Raw genomic sequence first — 20,254 nt, forward strand, 5'->3', positions numbered from 1 at the left:
GAGAATACGTTTCTGTTGTTTAATCCACTCTGTGGTGTTTTGTTATGGCTGCCTGGACATACAGTATATTCATCTTTATTACCAGTGCAGTCATAAAATAGAATTTAATTTGAAAATTTTGTAGCCTTGGCTGGTGTGACTCAGTGGATTCAGTGCCAGCCTGTGAACCAAAAGGTCACGGGTTCGTTTCCCAGTCACGGCACAGGCCTGGATTGCACTCCAAGTCCCCAGTAGGGGGCATGTAAGAAGCAACCACACATTGATGTTTTCCTCTCTTTCTTCCTCCCTTTCCCTCTCTCTGAAAATAAATAAATCAAATCTTTTTTTTTAATTTAATGGTTTTATTTTTATGGAGGAAGGGGCCCAGGAAAGCAAAAGTGCCTAGGGCCCATCAAAGTCATGATATGGCCCTGCAGCCAGGCCCTGACAGTCTCTAGGTCTGGGCCTTCAGAACAGTGGTTGGGAAAGTAGCCTGCTGCAGATGGTTAGCTCTGCTAATACGAGGCCTAGAACAGCTGCAGCTACTTTCTTCACTGCAAGTGAAACTGAAAGACACACTGCAAAAACAGAATAAAGGCCACAGGAAAATGCAGTCAGAGTACTGAGCCCTCATGCTTCTACGTTTATAAATCTTAACAAAGTTTTTTTAACCAAGTCATGAATGCATGCTGGCTTTGGTTGTAAAAGCGAAACAGTAAACTTATTTTTAGAAGAGTAGTCTTTGATCCCACTCCTTTCCATACACCTCAGGACGTCCTCTGTGGTTGGAAAGGGGCCACATACTAACCTGACAAGCTCAGGGGAGGCCTGCGTGGCAGCCTTACAAACTCAGAGACTGAAAGTAACCACATAGAATGGGCTGAAATGAAAACTTTCTACTTAAATGCAGGTCATGGCAGGTAGTCATGTCCTAGGCTGGTATTCTCCCTAACAAAGTTCAATCTTTACCTTAACAGTACCTGTTCATAGTCTTTTTGCATCTAGAATAACATAATTTTGGGATGTCAAGCTAATGCCTCCCCTGCCCCCCCCCCCCTTCAGGCCACAACCACCAGAGCTGAGACTAATTGTTATTGTTATTGGCTATACCTACAAATGGAAAAGAAGTATGTTTTACTTTTTTGGGGTTTTTTTTTTTTTACTTTTTATTCACCCCCAGAGATTTCCCCACTATGCTTTCTCCTGCCTCCCTAATCTACCATCAGTGAAGTTCACGTAACTCCTTTATGAACACATACTCCCCTTTCGAGGCTGGATAGTGAGAAGCTAGGGACATTCCTCGACAAGCGGAATAAGGGAAACTGAGACAAAAATAATGAAGCAAGGACAAAGGATTTGACCAATTTACAGCCAGCCAATGAACCACAGGTTTTTATCTTCCCTAACCAAGGACATTAGGAGCAAACTGTTCACACATTCCAGACCATCCATGCCCAGAACAGCCTAGGTCCTGGTCCCTCCTCCATGATGGTTTTTAAGAAGAAAACTAACCACAAAATAACCCCTGACCCCATTATATGACACATTTTGATGAATCAGTATATTGAAGGACACACCTGAAAAGCTAATGAAGATTCTAAGACCCTCCACTGAGACTTCCCCTAGGATTCCAACAGGCCAAAGAAAGAGAAAAAGCCTCGAGAAAAAGGACAAAGGATGCTAGAATAGAGGAAGTCCCGCATATGAGGGTAGAGTCCTGGACTTCCCTGGAAGTCTTGGAATAGGGTTTTGGGACAAAGATCAGATACGCAGTTACATTTTAGAAAAACTATGAATGACTTTTTAGTATGGTATGTACCAACTAAAAGGTCATTTACGTAAAACCCATATGATACGGAACTGGAGTTTTTTGCGATTTTATTTGCTAAACCAGGTAACTAGGAATGAAGGGCATGATTCCAGCGGGTGGTTTAGCTCCAGTGAGGAACAGTCCGCGAGGGCCGGTGGTAAAGCCAAGCCCGGCTGTCACTAGGCGGCAGTAGAGGACCGAGCAGGGCAAGGGGTGGGGCTGGCGGCGGGTGGAGGAGAGCCATCCTTCGGAAGGGCTTTGTCGGAGAATCGCAAATCAGCACGAAAGAACCAGTAGCTCACAGAAAAAGCACAATTTATACAGGCCTAATAAACACAAAAAGAAGCACAACTGCATTCATAATTAAATGAATAAACTTAAAATTAGGTATTTTCCACCTCTTACATTGGCAAAAATTAAAATATTACAAAGATTAATAATACTCAGTGTTGGGGTGGAGGTAGGAAAGGGTAAAGGGGGACTAATGGTGATGGAAGGAGAGTTGACTAGAGGTTGAAGCAGGCTAGTACGGCAGGGAAACTGAGGCAGATAAACAGCCAAGCGGTTTATAGCCATCTATCTAGAAAGTTGCAAAATACTGTCTTCTCTAACCAAGAACGCTGAAGGGTAAGTGGTTTGTTTAGCCCTGGCTGGTGCGACTTAGTTGGTTGGATAGTGCCCCACAAACTGAGGGGTTGCTGGTTCAATTCCCAGTCGGGGCACATGACCACATTGTGGGTTTGGTCTCAGTCAGGGCAGGAGCAAGAGGCAACCGATCAATGTTTCTCTCTCAGATTGATGATTCTCTCCTTCCCTTTTTCCTCTCTCTAAAATCAATATAACAAGGAAAAATAATCAAATAAAAAGAATTAATGGTTAAGGTTTTACACTTCTCTTCTTGACCAGAGAGTAAATAGCTTAAGTCACTCTATTCAGGAACCCAGATTGCAGAAATCCAATTAGTGCCATTTATGTTGACCACACCTGAGGATGAGTGAAGTTAAGGGAATAAATCTCATTTTGGCACGTGGGCATAAGGCTGATGAATTTCCATCCTCCCTATGACCTCCCAGCCTCTAAAACCCTCCTGATGAAAGACCCAGCAAGAGCTCTCCCCTGCCCCCCCACCAACATGCCTGTGCCTTTCCCTTCCCTCTCTTGTCCCTCTTCCTCCCTCCCCCAGACACATTAGCTTTGCCTTTCTCTCTCCTAAGCTCCAAGGACCCTTCCTTTCCCTCTGTAACTTGTTTCCTGAGCCTACACAGCCCAACTGGTTCACTTCTACTGCCTCTGTAACTTTCTAAATAAACTTTTCTGTTCTAGTTTGAGTCTTGCTCTGAATTCTTTCTTAGCCAGAACTTAAGAACCGAGGTCTAACTTCGCTGGTAACAACTGGGGCCATTTCACCACCAACAGTGCCGGTAGAACGATAGTGAACACATAATACAATATACAGGTGATGTATTATAAAATTGTAAAAATAAACCAAAAAAAAGCCCATTCAGTGTCACAAAAGTGTGAGGAAGCCCTGGCCAGGCAGCTCAGGTGGGTAGGGTGTCGTCCCACACTCTAAGGTTGCAGATTTGGTCCCCAGTCAGGGCAGATGCAAGAAGCAACCAATGAATGGGTAAACGTGTGGAACAACAAATTGATGGAACAACATATTTTCTCTCTCTCTCTCTTTCTCCCTTTCTCACTCCCTATCTCTAAAAAAAAAAATCAATAAATAAATCCTTTAAAAAGTGTGAGGAAATACTATGTGAGTGGAGACTGGTGCCTCAATTTTGGATTAATGTCAAAATGAAAAATGTGTGTAAACTTTAACCAGTAATTCAACTCTTAGGGATTTATTAGACAGACTTATGCTCACATATATGTGAAAATACATGAACATGTTCATGGTTGTACTAGCAGAAAACACAGTCTAAATGAAACTGGAAAAGTAGATGTTCGTGCTGCCCATCACTGTCAGAACCAATAAGCAGAGACAAGGACCGAAGCTTTATGGATGCTTTATTCAGATGCCAGGGGTCTGAGAAGATGGTGGGTTATGTTCCCTAAAAAACCATCTTAACATCTCATCTCAAACTGCCTGTTTTATCAGGAGATAAAAAGAGAGCAACGTTAATCAGATAAGAGTTGCAGTCTGGCAGAGATTTTCCTAGTATTGCTTCATCTACTGATCAACAATGCTTTTCTTTTTTTAAAAAAAGATTTTATTTATTTACTTTTTTAGAGGGGAAGGGAAAGAGGAAGAAAGGGAGAGAAACGTCAGTGTGTGAGAGATACATGGTTGCTTCTCACGAGCCCCTTATTGGGGACCTGGCCCACAAACCAGGCATGTGCCCTGACTGGGAATCAAATCAGCAACCTTTAGATTTGCAGGCCAGTGCTCAATCCACTGAGCCGCACCAGCCAGGGCTGATCAACAATTCTTTATCTGTGTCATAGACATTCCCTCTCTAGAACACAATGGCTCAGATACCAGCCCCATCACTTGCAGACCACCTGGGGTCATGTAGGTCCTGTATTCCAGTTCCTGGAACAACAGCTTTCCACACTGACTAATCGCTTAAGCCTATCAACTATAACTACAGCTAAAATCTTTAACTCTTGAGTTCTCCTCTCATAAACATCCATCCAAATGGGAACTGATGAAATAAATAACGTATCCAGATGATGGAACGCTATACAGCCATCTAAAGAATGCTGTAGGAAATAGGGACATCTGCAACAGTTCCAACAATAAAAATAAAGAAAATAAAAGAAGGCTGTAGATCTATATATGCTGATGAGGAAACAACTCTAGGATATTCTGCCAGGTGAACAAAGCGAGGGGCAGTGTATAGTATTTTGTCCAACTTGTGTGTAACAGAGATGGAGGAGGGATGAGACATACTGACACATTCACCGGACGGCAGCAACTGCGGCACCGGTGAGGGCCGTGGCGGCAGGCGGCGAACATGACGCCATAGTCCCTCTTTGACCCCGCCCCCACATACAACATCACAACCCAGCGACTTAGTTGCCTTGTTCTAGTGAACATTTTAGGGCTCTGATCCTGCTATGGAACAGGCACAAACAACCCGAAAGATGGCGCAAGAAAAACTCAAAGTCCCAGAGCCAATAACTCTCAGCGACTGAGAAATTGCCAGCCTCTCAGAAGCACAATTCAAGACACTATTTATCAGGATGCTCACAGAACTGGTAGATTATAGTCACAAATTAGAGGAACAAAGTCACAAATTAGAGGAACATATGAAGGCTAAACTAATTGAAATGAAGGGAGATGCACAGGAAACCAATAGTGATGGAAAGGAGACTGGGACTCATATCAATGGAATGGACCAGAAGGAAGAACAAAACATCCCACCAGAAAGGAATGAAGAAATGAGAATTCAAAAAAATGAGGAGAGGCTTAGGAACCTCCAGGACATCTTTAAACGTTCCAACATCCGGATTATAGGGGTACCAGAAGGGGGAAAGAAACAGCCACGAGTGGAAAACTTATTTGAACAAATAATAAAGGAGAACTTCCCCAGTCTGGCAAAGGAAATAGACTTCCAGGAAATCCAGGAAGCTCAGAGAGTGCCAAAGAAGTTGGACCCAAGAAGGAACACACCAAGGCACATCATAATTACATTAGCCAAGACCAAAATGAAGGAGAGAATCCTAGAAGCAGCAAGGGATAAGGGGACAGTCACCTACAAAGGAGTACCCATCAGACTGTCAGCGGATTTCTCAAAAGAGACCTTACAGGCAAGAAGGGGCTGGAAAGAAGTATTCCAAGTCATGAAATCCAAAGACCTACAGCCAAGATTGCTTTATCCAGCAAAACTTTCATTTAGAATGGAAGGACAGATAAAGTGCTTCTCAGATAAGGTCAAGTTCAAGGAGTTCATCATCACCAAGCCCTTATTATATGAAATGCTAAAGGGACTTATATAAGAAAAAGAAGATGAAAAATATGAACAGTGAAAGGACAGCAAACTCACAGTTATTAACAACAACACCTAAAACAAAAGCAAACCAAGAGGACAGCTAGATCAGGAGTGGAACCATAGAAATGAAGAACACATGGAGGGTTAGAAATAGGGGGGTGGGAGGGGGAGAAGGAGGGATAAGGCACAGAAAATAGCATAGATGGTAGGTAGAAAATAGATAGGGGGGAGGGCAAGAATAGTGGGGGAAATATAGAATCCAAAGAACTTGAGACACATGGTTATAAACTAAGGGGGGGAGAATGGTGGGGGAGGGAGGGTGCGGGTGGAGGGGAATGAAGGGGGGGAATAGAACAACTGTAATGGTATAATCAATAAAATATATTTTTAAAAAAGAGACAGTAAATAGGAAAACTAAGATAGCAACCCCTTCATCACAGGACTGCTATAAAGATAACATAAGACATGATGCATGAAGCACTTAGTACTGTGCCTGGGACAGAGTATGAATAGTGCTAACAATTACTGAGTCCTTGTTATATGCTAGACATTGTACCAGGTAGTCCAGATATATTAGCTTATGTAATCATCTCATTCTCCAGGTGAGTGGAGGCACAGGCAGGCTGAATGACTTACTTTATGTCAGGTAGTTATTTGATTTGTAAAATGTTAGTGGCTCTCTCTTTCTTTTCTATCTTGATTTATGGATGGAAGACCCTGGAGGGGGCATATTCAGTTTTATTGGAGGTGGGAAGGATATAGGCCAGGTGGAGCCTAGGGCAGCATTCAAAGCCACCTGGAAGGTGAATAGCCAGGAAACTTGGTCATGTAGTTAGAGGACAAAGAGGGGAGAGTCAAAATCTATGGAGTCATGAGATAATGGTATCAAGAGGGTGCTGTAATCAGCTATGGCTTCTATAACAAAATACCATAGACTGGGTGGCTTAAATAACAGGCATGTACTTTTTCAGCATTCTGGAGGCTGGAAGTCCAAGATCAGGGCAGCGGCATAGTCAGGTTCCTGTGAGAACTCTTCTTGGCTCGCAGACCCGTTCTTCTAGCTGTTTTCCAATATGGTGGAGGGAGGGAGAGGGGGAGACCTTTTTCTTGTGTCTCTTCTTACACAGTCACTAATCCCAGTAATCCCATCATGAGAGCCTCACCCTCTCGACCTCATTCAACCCTAAATACTTCCTAAAGGCCCCGTCTCCAAATATCATCCCCCTAAGGGGGCCAGAGCATCCATAAATGAGTTTGGGGAGGGACTCAGTTCAGTCCATAGCGAAGGGGATGGGCATGACCTATGGGACACATTGCCAGAATCCAGATCCCCAAAGCTTTTATGAGAATAAGAAAAATGCCAGGTGCCAAATTTAGATCCACAAAATTGCTAAGTCAAAGTTTGGAAGAAAATATTTTAGATTTAATTAACTAAAAGTTTGGCCTGAGCTGACAGGGCAATGTCCTCACGGAAACAGCTGACTCTGCTCCCCTGCTCGGAGGCGGCCGCTCTTGAGCTGACTTTGTACCGGCCCCCCTGGCAGCGCCCCTCCCCGAGGTTCTTAAGTGCCTTAGAACTAAGTTCTAAGAACGAAGCACCCTTAGAACGAAGTTCTAAAGTGCTTTAGTGTTAAGAAAAATACATGAAATAAAAATTTAAGATTGAGATAAAATTGAGAATAGGCCTAGTTCAGTGGTATAAATCTGCTCTTTGTTCAGCTCCTAGAACGTTAAGGAGCTGTTGGAGCCTTGCAGGAACACAGTTTGAGAACCACTGCTTGACCACGCAGTGGCCTCCATTCTCATTAGCCCCTTAACTGCCCCATTACCACTGGGCTTTCTTTCCCTATGGCTTCAACATCTGGGCCCTTCCTTTTCTCCCTCTTCACCATTTCTAGCTCTCCTTCCTCAGTAGGACCCCTATAGGGTGTATGGCATGTATAGCAGACACTAATCTTTCATTCTGCCGGTATCTATTGCACATCTACAATGTGCTGGTCTCTGAGTTAAACACTGGCGATGTAAGGATGACCAGAAATCGGTGTGGCCTCATCTTTTATGGAGCTTTTAAGCCAGTGGGGAAGAAGACAATCAAATAATCTAATTAATTGTACTCATAATGATACACTGAGATGACATCTATAAAAGAAGAAATTGATGCAGGCCCCATGAGGGCACATATCAAAGGCTGTGGCTGTGGTCCTGTCCAACAGACACGTTAAATCATCTTTACGAGCAGAGTCGCTTAACCAAGGCGGGGAAGTCATAGAGAGCTAATTACCACAAGTTGATGAGTGAGTTCAACCTCTTATGGTAAACATAGTTTATGACTTTGAGTAAGCAACCTTGCTTGTTACAAATGTTTTAACAAGGGTAGTTTCCTATAAAAACACTATGGCTTTGTAGTAGGCAGCTAGGCATGAGCAAAGTCAAGATAATGGGCAGGTGTGGCAGGTCACTGGGGCTGAAAGCCCCAGGCACCTAACGAGCAGCGAAACTGGGAAAACCAGGACCTCAACCCCAGCATAACCTCTGCCCCCCTAGCATATCGGCTCATGCAGTTCAGACCCCCTGACCCTTCCCATCACTGGTGCTGTGGCTCAGACCCTCCCCTGACACTTCTTCCTGTGGCATGCCACTCGTCACGCAGCTTAGATCCCCTTAGAGGGGGAGCAAACAAGGGAGCCAAAGGACAGCCCTTAAGCAGTAAGCCCCCAGGACAATGAGACTCTGATCTGCATCAACTACATTTCAGCCTCTGCTGTGTTTCAGCTCCAGGCCCAGAAAAGCAGCAAAACCAGACAAGCCACACCATGGCTGACATCAGGACCAGCTGCACTGACTAATGACTCCCTGCTCCGGCACCAACCAATCAGTGCAGGCCAGGAGCCTGAAAGGACACACCTGAAAGCTGATGAACATTCTGTCTCGATCCTCTCCTGGGACCTCTCCTGTGACCTCTCCTAAAATCCTCGCACCCTGAAAAACCAGCAAGACAGAGGACCCAGTGAGGCTCTCTCTACCACGCATGCCCATGCTTTTCCCTCCCCCTTCCCCCGGGCACATTTTCCTTGCCTCTCTTTGTAACTTGTTTCCTGAGCCCATTTCTTCGACCTCTGTGACTTAAAAAAAAAATTAAAAAAATTTATTTTTAGACAGAGGGTAAGGAAGGGAGAACAAAATAAATAGAAACATCAATGTGTGAGAAACACATCAATTGGTTGCCTCTCGCAAATCCCCAATGAGGGACCTGGCCTGAAACCCAGGCATGTGAAACCAAAAGGTCTAACTGGGAATCAAACCTGTGACCCTTTGGTTTGCAGGCCAGCATTCAATCCACTGAGTCACACCAGGCAGGGCATACCTCTGTGGCTTTTTTTATTTGTAAAATTTATTGATTGATTTTGAGAGAGAGAGAGAAAGAGAAACATCAATTTGTTGTTCCACCTGCGCACTCATTGGTTGATTCTTGTATGTGTCTTGGCCAGAGATCAAACCTGCAACCTCGGTGTGTTGGGATGATGCTCTAACTAACTGAGCTACTTGGTCAGGGCTGTGTCTTTCTACACAAAGTTTCTCTTACAGTTTGAGTCTTGGCTCTGAATTCTTTCTTAGACAGAACTCAGGTGCCGAGGTTGCTGAACCAGGTTGGGTCTAACTCTACCAGTCTAAAACCTGGCGCCGTTTTGCCACCAATAGCTCAAAGTTGTTAGTCACCAATCCTGGAAACCATTAACACCAACCCATCAGATTACAAGGAAATCCTTTATCATTCTTAGTAAACAAACTTAGAGATTAAACTTTATAATGACAGGATATGAATACATATACATTCAACATAAATTTGATGGTAACTATATGTAAATATTCTCTATTCTTTTCTTTATCTATTGGAGTTGTGAGGCCACCTGAGCGATTTATCTCCGAGCACCTATGTCAACAGTCATTTTATTCTTTTCAAGATTCTTTATTAAATGGGAAAATAAAGCTTGCAGCCTCTGGTTTCAGATATAATTTCTAGACAAGGCTTATTAAAGAATTTGGAGGGTTTATACTTTTCTGTTTTCTCTATTGTGACCTAGGTCAAGTCCCTCAGCCTCTCTGAGCCTCAAGTTGCTCATCTGTAAAATGGAGACAATAAGAGTGTCTATAGCTCTGGCTGGTGTAGCTCAGTGGATTGAGTGCAAGCCTTTGAACCAGAGGATCGCGGTTTGATTCCCAGTCAGGGTACGGTTCCCAGCCGGGAATGCACGAGAGGCAACCATACATTAATATTTCTCTCCCTCTCTCTTCCCCTCACACTCTAAAGATAAATAAACAAAATCTTAAAAAAAAAGAGTGACTATATTATAAAGATATTGTGAGAAATAAAAATATATATTATACGGGATGGGCTAAAGTACATTTATGGTTTTGAGGAAGCAAGACAGAATTTATTCTTGTATTATTACTTATTAATTATTGTATTATTTTCCACACACAAAACTATGGACCCGTTTTCCCTCCCATTTGTAGGCAGATCACTCAGCATGCTGCCTGGCATTTAGTGAACATTTATTGTTAATACAGGAGGTAGAGTCTTTGGAAAGTTCATTGAAACAGAATTGCGATCTTCATATCACCCGTGAGTAAAGAGTTTACATGTTTATTTGTCAGGTGAACTAAATATTTCTCACAGCTCTCACAAAAACAGAGACTCTTTTCAGAGGGTAACTTGGCAATTTATCTGGAGAGTAATTTTTGAATCATAAATATAACAATTCCCTTTGGTTTAATCATCCTACTTCTAAGAATTTTTCCTGAGAAAATAATCAAAGGTGTGGGCAAAGAGCTGTGTAGAGTATATTTATGACAGCATTAATTAAAATAGAAAACAATTAACATATTCGACAATATGAGAAACAAATAGTTATGGTGAATATATATTTCTTAAAACTTGAAATATGCATGTAAAGCGCTTGGGAGGAAATATATGAAACTATTTGACAGTGATTCTGTCTGGACTGTGGGATTCCTACCTGGATAAGGGATTCCTGTGATATTATTTATGCTTTTCCATTTTTTCCAAATTTTCCATAATAAATGCTACTTTCACAGTCAAACAAGGTTCTTTTTAATAGCCTCACAGACGTATTCCCCCCCAGCCTTTGTAAAAGACCGCACATTTGACAGAATCCCCTTATGTGAAAAAACTGCCTGAAAACCCTCTCACCACCCCCCACAGTCTGGGCTTTCCCCAGCCTCCTGGCCGTTGCAGCAGCTCCCTGATGGCTCTCCTTGCCTCCAGTGTTGACTTTGCCACTCCAGTCTCCGTACTAGTTGCTGCAATACTGACCTTTCTACAGTGAAAATCTGTTTGTTCACCCCCTACCTACAAATCTTCATGATTCCCATGGACTTTGTCCTAAAGCTGAAACTGCCTAGCTGAGCAGGCCTGTCATAATCCAGTCCCCAAACACACAGCTCTTTCTGCTTCACTTCCCAGCCCCCTCCCTGGCACCCCTTGCTCCAGACATACCTAGTCACACCATCACACCTTCATGTCTTTGCACATGCCCACTCTTCTGGCTGGTAAACCCAGCCTGTCCTTAAAGCTGGCAGATGCCCCCTGCACTAGGAAACTGGTTGTGACATCTTCTTAGCCTTTGACTAAGAAGTATTTATTAGCCTTTGACTCCCCTTTCTGTGGTGCTCACTTTCATCACAAGTCCTTGTGGCTATTGAGTGGTTTATATGTCCATGTACCCAACCGAATGCACCTCCTCAAAAGCTAACTATGTAAGAGGTGCTCTCTGTGTGCCAGGACGTGGGCTAGGCATTGGTCTTTCAAAAACTACGTTGCTTATTTTTTGCCCCTGCCCAGCACATGCTACATGCTTATTGAATGAATGGCAGAATGGGTTTATCTAGCACAGAGATCCTCAAACTTCGGCGTGCATGTGAATCATTGGAGAAGCTTGTAAAAATCCAGCTGCTGGGCTCTCACCCCAAAGTGACTGAAGCGGAACCCCCGGTGGAGTCATCGTCAGGTTTAATAAGCTTCCCGAGTAATTCTGATGCGCTTCAAAAGTTCGTGGTTGTTAGCAAGTCCCCTGTACCTTCAGAAAAGCCTGTGCCTAAGTCATTTGGGGTAGATAAGAGCCCACTCTGACTTTGTTTTCTCAAAGGAGGAAAGACACTACGGAGCATTTATTAAGTATCAGGTGCCTTAGGTTTAGGCGCCTTATATACTTCTCTCATTGAATTAGCACAAAAACTCTCTCAGCGAACTATTGATTTCCCCACTTGAAAGGAGACTGAGGCTCAGAAAGGTTCATTTGCTTGCCCAAGAGAAATGGGTGCTGGGACTCTAGCCAGGAACTGCTGGCCTCCGAAAGAGTTTCCATGACACCCAGCCACGCCCCAAACCTGCCACAGCCAGTGCCTCTCTCTGGAGGCCACATTTTCCCCATTTCCCGAATGCCCACCAGCAAACAGGTGCTGGTTCCCGACGATGGTTTCACTGGGCCTAGAATAAATAGAAAAATAAGGAAAATGAAAAAAGAAAAAGTAAGGCCACTCTTTTGGCTAAGCTAAAGTCTATTGAAAGTATTGGCCTCAATGTGGAGATTATCTTCTTTTATTCGTAGGATTAAGATGGCTCTTCTTTCACAGAATGATGGGGAGGGCAGTTGAGGGATTCTCCTTTCTTTTGAAATTTAGTTTTTATTTTTCAAACCCAGCTTCATGCAATATTGTCCTGTACTAGTTTCAGGTGGACAGCACTGTGGTTAGAAAATCGTGTACTTTACAGAGTGCTCCCTCCCCCTTTTTAAGGTCTTGGCAAAATAAAATCTAGTTAACTCTCGCCTGGGCTCCAATTTGTTTTAAAATTTTACTTTAACATTTTAATTATTGAAGAGAAGATGCTTCTTGTGAAGAAAAAAATACATCTAAGCGAAGAAAACAACATAGGGATCTTTGCTTCTTTATTCTATTTCGCCACAGGCCTCCTTCCCTCCCACCTGCTTTGGACCCCACATGCACACAGGAGCTGAGAGGCAGAAGGACAATACAGGGGTCCTGCTTCCTCAGGTACTGTTATGTTCCCAAGTGCTTCCCCATGTCAGGAAGAGTTTGGTGAAATATCATTGTGAAGGGCTATTTGATATTTTATTGTAGTTTACCACATTATTTTTCTGCTGTTCAATAAAGTACTTAACCGGGTGTGCGAGTCCTGATCTTCTCTCTACTCTCTACTCTAGACCCCTATACTCTAGCTTCTTTCCAATGTGGATGTTACTAGAAAGTCTATTTTTGGCTCCCTTCTTCCTTACCTTTCTCCTTCATTGATTTTATCTATTTCCATTTTCTCCGGTCCTTCTGTATCTTAACAACTCCCTATATGCTCATACCTCTCTCCTGGGTCTAGAGCCCACATGAGAGAGTAACGTGAAAATAGTGGGGAAAGCCTTGACTGCCATATTGAAGAGTTGGGGTCCAGCTTTAAAAAAAAATTGGACCTGTTCTGTAAATCCCAAAATGCGTTTCACGCTGACTCAGACGCAATCCCTCTTTTGCAGTGTGAGGCCGTTCCCTCGGCTCTCTCTGCAGCAAGGGGAGATCCCTCGCAGCGCTTCCTGTACAGTGGAGGTTTGACACCCATTGCAGAGTGCAGTATGTGTGTGGTACAGGCCTAGGAGCAGGGAGAGGAATAGGCTCACAATTCCAGCTCTTTGGCAGTTCAAACTGGATCGTAACGTAAGAGTATTGCACTCTCCCAAAGCCTAAACTTCATGGGATGGGAGGCAGGAAGCTGAGCTGGAATAGTGAAGGGTTTGGAGAGAGCTGAGGTTACACAAATAGCTTTCCTGACACCTGCATAGGGTGCCTCGCCCTCACTGGCTTTGCTCCATTTCCTGTGGAGCAAAGCCAGGCTTGGCTAGGCCCAGCCAGCCCTCTCTGTCCCTGCCTTATTTTCTGGTCTTGGGAAATCTGAGGAGAGAGAAGTGGGGTGGAGGAGGGGAGCTGAGGCCGAGGTGATTGTGTCGGGCCCTCCCACTGGATCCTGAGCTCCCTGAGGACAGGGAAGGTCTGTTTTATTTGTGTCTGTGTCCTAGATATGGCCTGGCCCATTCTAAGTGGTCAATGAATACTAGCTCAGGGATAAATGATTGCATTGACTCAGGTAACAAGAGGAAGGATCTAGGCTGGGGAGATCATCTGTCTTATCTGGGAAGATGGAGTCTTTGAGAGGAAGGGATAGGAGGGTCTGCTCTGGCCTATTATCTGAAGACTGGTCCTCAGGCATTGATTCGCAGGAGATAATCTTCTAGATTTTTTTTTTTCCTGCCCAACCTCCAGATACTTCTCCTTTTTTATTTCTACTTCCTCACACTAACTCTCCAATACTGAGGAAGGAGCAACCCAGAAAAGCACAATCCAGAGATCTTAGGTTCTGGATGGAGAGGGGAGATGGAGGGGGACTGGGATTGGTGAGACAACTGAACTTGGGTGACACCAACACACAAACTTGCGTGTCAGAGGTCGTCTAATCCCACACACCCCACCAAAATCAGGGATTCATCCGGGGCATCCCATATTGAACCCCATCAGAAAAGCCCTGGTTTGGCAGCTTGACACTTAAAGAAATCCACTTATGCGTCAAGACCTGATGATGCCCTTGTCAACAAAGAAAAGGAAACAGGAGTAAAAATCCAGGTGTGTCTGGCCTCAGAAGCCAAAGAAAGACCCCAAACGTCAGTGTCCAGAATGACACTGACCCGTGTAGCATCTCAAGATGGCATTAGAATTTAGCCCTAACTGAGGGTCTAGAAAGAGGAGTTCTGTTAAAATCTTTGTTCTTTTCCTAAAGGCCTCCAGGAGCCGATTCTATATCTTGGTTTACCTTGGCCACTCCAGGGCTCACTTATTTGATCCAAGGCTCCAGCTCGACAGGCATTCTAGAACAAACGTATTCAGAAGATGGGTGATATTGGGGTTCTGTGTTCCCAGGTTGACTCCCGTGAGCAGAGAGGACCAGTGAGGACAGAGAGGACAAGGTAGGAATGCCCTGGACTGGGGTTGGGGGGACGGAGCCTCACACAGACCATGAGCTGATGAAGCACGCAGTCAGGAATGAAAATAGTTCACTGTCCTTCTGACTTACCACAATGGGGACGTAGAATTACCATCTGTTGCCATCCATCACACACCTCCACTTGGTTGATTCATGTTCAGCTCATGTTTATCAACTTATCAACTCACTCCCCATAATGCTGTTGAAACACCTGAACTTGTCACGCCCTCCTTGACATTTCTTCACAGGTGTCTGAGTTTCCTCTCCAGATCTATAGATGGGGCAGGGGTGGGATGGGGTGGGGGGACTCTGAGAGTTGGTCAGAAGTATCCTGGGGGTCTGGGATAAATAGAAGTTATCTGAGATCCAGCAGCAAGTCAGGAATAAGGTCGACAGTTTAGAGCTGGATTACAATGCTGTGAGGCAAACCATGTGCAGTTTTGCAATCTTGTTGCAAAACCGCAGGTGTCAGGGATGGAAGAGGCTGCTGGGTGAGCAGAGGTCCCACAGGAGGAAGCAAGGCAAGCCTAGAATGCTGGCTGATGCCCACTTCCATGCATCATCCATGCATCTGGTATGTGAGAATCAGGAATAATCAGAGAAGCTAAGGAGCGGAAGATAACTAGCCTGTCATCTACAAGGTCAAGTCTAAGCTCCTTAGCAGAATATTCAGATCCTTTCTCACCTGGCTCATGCTTACTTCTTTCTCTAGGTTCACCTTTTTCACTCCTCAGCTCACCCCAGTACTACCGGCATTTCCCTGAATTTGGTGTGTTTCTTGTGCTTCTATGTGCCACACAATTCCCTGGGCCTAGAACACCTTTTCCCTTGGTACCTACTGCTCACCTCAGCAGATGAGCCTGAGATTTTTCAACTCCTTCAGACACAGTGAGTAATTCTAATGACACCTGAGACATACCTTCTTACCTCAATGATTTCAATTGCCATTTTACATAATAATTATTTGTGTGCCTTCCTTAACTGAATTGCATACTCCATGAGGACAGAGCTTATATCTTACTGAATTTGAACCCCAGAACCTAACATAGTGGCTGACATGTATTTGGTGACAGAAAAAGGCTGTTGCCATACTTGAGCCTGAGGTCTAGGATGTGAGCCTGGAGCTATAGCCCTGGAGGAAGAAAGCCAATGTCAGAAGCCAATGTCAGAACCTCAGCCTGGCCAGGAGGGTTGGTGATAGGGAAACCTTGACTGTGCTCTTTTCCCAGTCAGAGCTGCCTCCGGATCTCAGCTGAAGCCAATCTGACGCCAGAGGGCCAGCAAGCTCTGGTGAGATAGTGCAGGCAGGGCCTGGGCAGAGAAAGGCTGAGAACAGATTTGGGTGCGGGGAGAGCAGAGAGTAATCAGGACAGAGGGATGATGACTGTACTCTGCCAGTGATCTATGTGTATGATTGTTGCTTGTTGGGTAATTAAACATTAATTTTAGCCCTGTGGAGGATAATTTTATGTCTCATATTTTGTATATTTAGGCATTTGTGTGTCTAAGCTTATTAAAATCTGTGCTGCTTTATTAGTAGGCCTGGGTGGGACAAAGGTACTTATGTTTTGAAAAAGCTTTCCAAGTAATTTTGATAGTCTTTGCTTTAAAATATATTTTTCTATTAATGGATTCTAGAGAGAGAAGAAGGAAGAGAAAGAGAAAGACATCAGTTTGTTGTTGCACTTATTTATGCATTCACTGGTTGTTTCTTGTATGTGTCCTGACCAGGAATTGGACACAGGACCTTGGCACCTCGGGACAACGCTCTGACCAACTGAGTACCCAGCCAGGGCAGAGTCTTCACTTTTAGAAAGCCACTTTGATAGTCCCACCCTCTCATTTTCGTGGAAAGTAAAAATAGGCCTGGAGTAATGAAAAATACCATTTGAGAACTGTCCCTTAGGTGACATTAAAGGGATTGGCCAGAAAAGTGAGAGGTTTTCACCTATCACATAGCCCAATGTCTCCACTTTACTGATGAGGAAACTGAGTCTTCAAAGATGAAGCCATGTGCCCACTTAGTTGTATAAGTCATGTAATCAGGTAGTGAGTTAGCTATGTAGTAAGTCACAGAGAAGGAGGGACTAGTGCTAAGGTCAGTGTTTCCAACTCAGTCCAGTGTTCTTTCTAGGGAACACACTTGGCAGGAAGGGGTGTGTGTGTGTGTGTGTGTGTGTGTGTGTGAGAGAGAGAGAGAGAGAGAGAGAGACAGAGAGACAGAGAGACAGAGAGACAGAGAGAGAGAGAGAGGCCCATGGGCGGCAATTCCAGTGTTCTAGTCTCCTGTTCTGGTCAGGTGGGTCTCCCCACAGTCTCTGATTGGAAAGAAAACAGAGCAGACTGAGTGCATTGGCCACTGGGGCTCTAGGTAGGAGGGGCCTGGAGGGCCAAGAGAAGGCTTGGGTGACCCCCAGTCCCAAGCCCTGATTCTCACCCTTATTGCCTCAGTCTCTGAATCTCTGGTTGTCAATTGTCTCTAGAAGAGGGCTGCTCCCTGCTCTGAATAGGTGTCCGGTTGAGAGCAGCTTCAGGGAACGCGGGGCAGGGCCCAAAAGGAAGAGAAAGATGCTTGCTGGGGAGGGGCTCACAGGAGAGACGGAAGCCTGATGCCCTCTCCCTGCCCAGCGCGAGGCAGAGGCTCAGCACTAGGATGTAATTGTCACCATCCCAGGAAGTTTAAAACTCCTTGATGGCTGCTAATTAGGGTTAACTAAGGCTGGCTACCCCCACCCCACCCCATTTCTTAAAGCCTCACACACAACTGCTTCCCTCCTATTGCAGATCAAAGACCACTAGCCCTTCCTTTACCCTATATCTGAAATCTTCATCTCCCGGAATCTTCTTAGGCTTAAATTTCCCGAAGCTAATGGCCCTTCCCCGTCCCTGTTATGGGGGAGAAAGAAACTTTCTTCTACCCTTAAGGTTCTTTTGGCTGATCTAATAATTAGACATGAGACAGATTAACAAGAGAAAAACAACCAATTTTCAAACATGTATATATGCATGAGAAACCCAACTTACACAACAGTCAGATAACCCTCCTATATGAGAGGTTCTCGGACAGAAAGTTAAAATGAGGTGTGTATGGCTAAGGATGGGGTAAGGTGCCTTAGGGGCTTTGAGGGCTCATTGCAGGATGATAAGAAGAGCAGATATTTAGATATTAAAAAAGTTTGCTCTGCCTTATAGATAGGCCACAAAAATTTACTTCTGATGATAACTCTTATTATGGGCAAGTCCCCTAATTTAAATTCTTGAAGAGAGAGGTAGAAATTTCTCATGAGCCTCAGGGGTATGGATCGCCTTCAGCTCAAAACTGTTTACATGCCAAAGTGGCACATTCTGGGGAAGCCCGCTCTGGACTTCTGATAGATTCAGTCAGTCTTACCCAGTTGATCACACATAAAATTTCATCTCCTGGGATTCTTTTTCATCAACTTTCTACAGCTTTCTGTGTCTTCTAGTTTGTTTCTCGTTCTCTTACCCAGTTCAGAAATAATCAGGACAAAAATACTTTATTTCCCTAATAAAAACACTTCTCTGTACCTCATACCCGGTTTTTCTCCAAGCCAAAACATATCCTGTTGTTCTGGTGTATGCAGTTGTTTTCCCTATTATCAATGATATATGTAGCTTTAATCACATATATTATATTAGAATTCTTTACTTTTTTTTTACTACTAGAGCGTCATGGAAGTTTATTTCAGATGTAACAGCGATGTTAAAGTCAACAAGTTGAATTCTTAATGCACCAAGTAAACTAAGTTATTTAAGTATTTTTAAAGTCATTGCCTCCAAAAAACTNCCCCCCCCCCCCCCCCCCCCCCCCCCCCCCCCCCCCCCCCCGCACACATACCACGGTTTCCCAATAGTCCTGTTTTTGAAGGACTTTCAATTGATGAGTAACCTGCATTGGCCATAGTTCGGAACTTCTTTCCCCAAATAAAAACTAATCTGGACAAATTATATATTGCATAGATTTCTCTGAAGATTCTTGTCTTTAGCCCTGGCTGGTGTAGCTCAGCGGATTGAGCATGGGCCTGCGAACCACACCATTGCGGTTTGGTTCCCAGTCAGGGCACATGCCTGGGTTGCAGGCCAGTTCCCAGCAGGAGACTCACAAGAGTCAACCGTACATTGATATTTCTCTCCTTCTCTCCTTCCCTTCCCCTCTAAAGATAAATTTTCAAAAATCTTTTTTAAAAAAAGATTCTTGTCTTTAGAACCTAAATGCAATTGCCGTACAGTATAATTTTTACCTATTTGCCTCACAGTAAAAACTATCCATCCTGAAAAATATGATGGGTAGATTCTGGGATCATCTAGTTAATAGAGTTGTTTTTAGCTTAATATTTGTTCATATTTCAAAATAACTACCTCAACGTGGGATATTTTGACTGGCAGGCATACAAGTTAGTGTCCAGGCTCCACCTCTTGTATGCCCTCCTCCTCCATAGTGGATGGAGTTATTTAATGTAAGTTTGATGTAGGGCAATTACCCTTTACAAACATTCACAATTTAGGTTCAAGTCATTGACAAATGTGGAAAAAGAAACACTATAAGAATAAGGAGTTGACACACTCAATTCAAAATTTAATATTTTTTTTCCTTCTTAAAGAATATGTACTCAATTGTCATGAGGCAGCTATTTGGCTGTTAATAAACACAGTCAGGGATACAGTCATAGGATGACTAGAAAATTCAGGTAAAATGATTATAGAAATAATGGCAGTGTCATCTCAGACAACTCGTTTATATATCAAAATCTATTTTGATATTTGGCAATTTACAAAAAGGCTGAGTCCTTGAAACTAATAACTCCTTCTGTAACTCAAGCATTCTTCTCTGGGCAAGAGCAAGCTAAAAGCTTACCCATGAAGGTAAAGGTGCTTAATGCCAACCTTTTCTTCAGAAGTTAGATTTAGATGCTGAAGACACTGATACCCAAGGAACCAGCATGGCCTTTCTACATTTTTCCTATCTTAAGGTTAGAACCCTATAAAGTCATTCATCAACTATCTTCCTTTCCTGTATTATTCTTGGCACTCAGTTAAGACCGCTGAAGTCTATTGCATTTTGTACTTTCACATAGAATTCTTAACTTTTAAAAACCTTAGCTTCTAGTGAAAACTAAAAAGTAAGTAACTGTGAACTATCTGTCACACAAGTATTCTTTTAGATTGATAAATTGATGAACACATTTCATGATTTCTAAAAATATACTTTCTTCACAGCATAAATTTTTCCAAATGTGGCACAAAACGCATTTTCTCATAGACCCAAATGTCCTTGGTTTCTCTATAATAAGAAGGAAATAGTAGGGTGGAAACCGGGGAGAGAGGTGGGGATGGCTGGGGTGGGGGTGGAGAGGTGAGGGGTAAATGCAGACAACTGTACTTGAACAACAGTAAAATAATTAAAAAAGAAGAAGCAAAAAGTAGACAAACCTATGTTCAGTAATT

Source organism: Sturnira hondurensis, unplaced genomic scaffold (genome assembly GCF_014824575.4).
Source record: "Sturnira hondurensis isolate 20B ecotype Veracruz unplaced genomic scaffold, ASM1482457v3 Scaffold0002638, whole genome shotgun sequence".
In the NCBI taxonomy this organism is placed as follows: domain Eukaryota; kingdom Metazoa; phylum Chordata; class Mammalia; order Chiroptera; family Phyllostomidae; genus Sturnira; species Sturnira hondurensis.